At 37.3% G+C, this 4,672-nt stretch overlaps 1 protein-coding gene across 1 annotated transcript in view; it reads left to right on the top strand.

Moving 5' to 3' along the window:
- The window catches only part of LOC106873538 (phosphoinositide 3-kinase regulatory subunit 4), a 91,932-nt gene that overhangs the window by 499 nt on the left and 86,761 nt on the right, over nucleotides 1-4,672 (top strand). The gene's annotated exons all lie outside the window — the stretch shown is intronic.

Raw genomic sequence — 4,672 nt, 5'->3', positions numbered from 1 at the left:
TATATATATACACACATATGTGTGTATGTACGTATGTGTATATATTTACCAGTATTTATATTTTTTATATTTGACTGAAATACTATAAGAATTTACTTTTATTTGAATCTTCCTTGTTTGTCGTTATTCTTGATTATCATAACTAATGAATCGCTAATGATTGTCATAATTGTCAATTACTGTTATAATTACTGTTGTTTAACACCAGTTCACTCACTCACTGCTGATCCAACAGGCCTAAAGTTGTTGCAACGTGACCATATTCAGTGCGTATCTAAGACTACATTATCTATTCTGTCTGGGTTTTTTTTTTTTAAGACAGTGAAATGCAATTTGATGGAAACTTTGGCCGTTATTTCTAGCATTTCAGTGACTACGTACAGGCATTCTCGTTGGATCTAAATATGGGTGTATTATTATCATTAAGATCTAATGTTTATAATATCAGTTACTGCAATTTTGTGTTTATGTTTTTGTGCTCTGTTTCTATTACATTACTACTATGTTGTTATACGTATTGATGTGTGTATATATATCACTCGTTCGTTGTGTACACAGAACTTCAAAGTCCTTTTGCCAGTTTGTATGGTAATATTAAGTGATCACTCGAAATACTTGGGTACTTGCTTGAGGACTTTCCAGATTTGTGTGTGTGTGTGAGAGAGAGAGAGAGAGGGGGAGGAGGGAGAGAAAGAGTAAATGACATCAACATTTAATTTCATACACTGGAGTGTTGATGTTTGGGTTCTTAAATTATAAAGTTACAAGCAACAACAAAGTTTTACTGATGGCTCAATACATTTAGTAGATTAAACTCTATTACATATATTTGATTGACTGCGACTTCCTAGTTTCACCTCTTAGCCAAACATTAATTCAATAAGCTGTAAGAATCGGAACTTCTTGATATCCCAGTGGTCAAAAATATGTATATAGTTTTTATCATTTTGATTTATTATCGATCTGGTGGAAATTTGTGCTTATGGTTTCCGTAGGGTCCTTCCAAGATAGCTGGGATCGATAGACTTAATGTACCTCATAAATTAAATCAACAGTTGCTAAAAAAAACGGTAGAAGGATCATGTCTGGAGGTTCGATAATCAGAAGCTTAAGGACTGGGCCTCTTCTTGATGGTGTTTTAGAGTATATTCTAACTAGCCACTAGCTGGGTTGCAAGGTTTTACAGAAGCGACTTTTTTTTTTTTTTTTTTTTTTTTTTTTTTTTTTTGAAAAAGACATTTTTTGTCCTTTTTTGTCATATCCATTCACCCTTTAAAGTTTAAGATCTTGCGGGGTTTTTCTCTCCACCCAGATACGATCATCTGTTTCATATTCCCTCAGAATCCAGATTCATACCATAGTTAGATTGAGGCAGATTGGTTCATATCCTGTTACCCATACACACACGAAAAATAAATATGTATTGCTTACATAAATGACATAAATAAAGTTGTTAGAAGGCAGACATCTGAGTCCCTTGGTATTAAAAAAAAACAGAGTTGGGCAAGACTCCATGCTGGCTCTTGTATTATTTAATATGTCCATCTGTGTGACCGCACTGTTATGCAGAAGGCTGAGAAAGGAGGCAGGAGCCACTATTAACAAAATCAAGGCTGCAGGCCACCGCCAAGATCAGATTTGAACAACTCATTGAGCTATAGTATGCTGATAAATGTAGTTTGGTTGCTTACATTTTAGAAACTCTAATGGAATATCATGTATGCAGCTACTAGTTTATGAAAGAATGGGACTCTCTTTTACTCCTTTGTTTCAGTCATTTGACTGTGGCCATGCAGGAGCACCGCCTTTAGTTGAACAAATCAACACCGGAATTTATTCTTTGTAAGCCTAGTACTTATTCTATCGGTCTTTTTTGCTGAAATGCTAGATTATGGGGACATAAACACACCGGCATCGGTTGTCAAGCAATGGTGGGGGGACAAACACAGACACACAAACATACATACATATGTATATACACGTGGGGCTTCTTTCAGCTTTCATCTACCAAATCCACTCCCAAGGTTTTGCTCAGCCTGAGGCTATTGTAGAAGACACTTACCCGGAACCATTAATGCTTTCCAATTATTAGATCATGATTCAAATTATATTTGTGAACAGGTGGGTGGGCAATTATCTTTTAAATGATTTTCAACATAAATATTATCAATGAACCAAATGTAATTAATACAATTAATGCTACAAAAACAAATAGCACTTTATTTAAGAACTTTCAAAGAAATAATCCTTTTTCTCTAAAATGGAATGTGTACATCAAAGAATATAGCATATGGCACTGAATTTGGCCAAATACCTGAAATTTCTCAAAATTGAATCACTTCTATGAAGCATTGAATATATAAATTTGATGAGGAGACTGCACTGGTTTGGTCATGTTATGTTGATGGATGCTGACAGTTTCATAAAGAAGTGCCGATCTCTCAAAGTGGATGGAACACGTGGAAGTGAGAGACCCAAGAAGACATAAGATGAAGTACTGGAGACAACCTCAGGAAGCTGAACCTTTCAGGTGAGATGACAAAGGACCGAGATACCTGATGCCTTACTATACTCAAGAAGACCTGTACCCTGCAACCAAAGTGTTAAGACTGATCTTTCTGGTTGTGTAAAGTGCTCACAGTGGTGCCATGTAAAAGTGCCTGCGTGGTACCACATAAAAGCACTTGTGTGACAATACATAAAAGCGTCCGCATGGGGCCATGTAAAAGTACCAGCATGGTGCTACATAAAAGCACCTGTGATGTAGTGTCACATAAACACACTCATGTGATATCACGTAAAAGCACCCAGCACACTCTGTAAAGTGGTTGGCATTAGGAAAGGCATCTAGCTGTAGAAATCATGCCAAATCAGACTGGAGTCTAGTGCAGCCCCCCACCCCACCCTTCCAGCTTTCCAGCTCTAGTCACATCGTCCAATCCATGCCAGCATAGACAACAGATGTTAAATGATGAACAATATCGTATTATCAAGAATTTCTTCCTATTCTTATCTATATAATGATACAATTCACTCTTTTTCCTAGATTTCCTTTGTTGAATACTCATGTAGTTTTACACAGCTGCCATGATTGAGGGTTGGCAAATAGCTACCAATTCCTTTAGAGGTGTCTACAGAATGTTGAGTAGCGGTCATTAGGTGTCCACTCTCAGCAGTCATTCCTCAAAAACTCCATTTCAGCTTATGAAGTTTGACAATTCTCAATCAAATATCTGTTGAAAAGCTCTGTTTTCATTTATCCATCACAGCAAATCTAAGGAATATATAATAAAAATAAGTTCCACCAACTGGGGAACAGACAATTAAGAAGGTTGGCAGTATCCTTAAATGATACTAGGAGAGGTATTGAGGTTGAGGCCTTATTATAACAGGAACTGCTATTTATAATTGTGATCTGGCGGGAAAATTCAAGGTGTGGTGTTGTTAACATAGCCTTTTGCTGAGGCTCTTATGACCACTTCATGTGCATTAAATGCTATTAACAAGAGTGGAAAGAATGAGAAAATATTCTAGTAACTTCCTATGAGAGGGCTTGCCTTCCTACAGTGTTTTACAGGAATGGAACTTTATAGTGTTACTGTTGCCTTCAACATCACTGGTGAAGCAGTAAAAGCCCATTGCCATGTAATGCTACCAGGATTTAGTGAACTCAGTTGTTTGTGCATCCCAGCCAAGAGTGTTGACAGAAAGAAATAGAACATGAGAAATCTTGAGAAGTTAAGAGATGGCCCTGGAAATAAAAGAGGTGAAAAACATAGACAGGCAGATATTGTGATCAAAAGAATTTACTGCACTGTATAGGAAGAGCCTGCAATTAAAGCAGTGCAATTGGGGAACCAATGAACATGGCCTTAATGGAGAACAGATGAGCTGAGGGAGCTACCATGAAATATATGGAAAATGGAGACGGTAGCCAGGTTGAAAGTTTTTTTCTCCCAGCAACTATTGGATGGTGTGTCTGGAGTAACACTGCTGATTGACATCAGAGCAGAAGCTAGCATCATTGAAGCACATTCTGGCCATATGCAAGTCATTGCTTTCAGAGTATGCCTGGTTGCATAACCAAGTAAAGAAAGAATAACCTTGCTGATGTCATTGCAATGACAATCAGTCACCAAACTGTGCCCTGTTGTTTTTGATTAGGAGAATGAAGAAGAACAGTGTAGCAGCATAGATAAGGTGAGCAAATGACAAGATTTCTGAATGTTGCTAATGACTAGAAGATGCAGGTATCTTTGAAAAGAATTGTTCGTGTTTTCTTCTGTTTTCTAATGAACAGAAGAAAACATGGGTTGAATTTCTTTAAAATAGGAAATATATGTATGTTCACTGGGTTTGTAAAAGAGAGCAAAGCTACAGGAAAGCAAAAGACGAATGATCATGATAATCAGTCAGCTACCGTAGCCTAGTCGTTACTACTCCCCAATGTAGGATTCCTCACCATACAGGTGACAGGTACAGCTTTAAGATGCATTATGGATCTATAGCAATTGGAAGGGCATGACTCAATAGAAACAACAATGTGTGACGTTTGGAGTAAAGGGAAATGAAAGTGTCGCCTCTGGAGTTTGCAAATGACCACTCTACCGATAGGTAACTGGGCAGAAAATATTTACAATCAATAAATGTCTTCGAACAACCAGTCACTCAT

This window comes from Octopus bimaculoides, chromosome 16 (genome assembly GCF_001194135.2).
Source record: "Octopus bimaculoides isolate UCB-OBI-ISO-001 chromosome 16, ASM119413v2, whole genome shotgun sequence".
Classification (NCBI taxonomy): Eukaryota; Metazoa; Mollusca; class Cephalopoda; order Octopoda; family Octopodidae; genus Octopus; species Octopus bimaculoides.
Note: the sequence above shows the minus strand (reverse complement) of the source record. Positions and strands in the feature narration are given on the sequence as shown.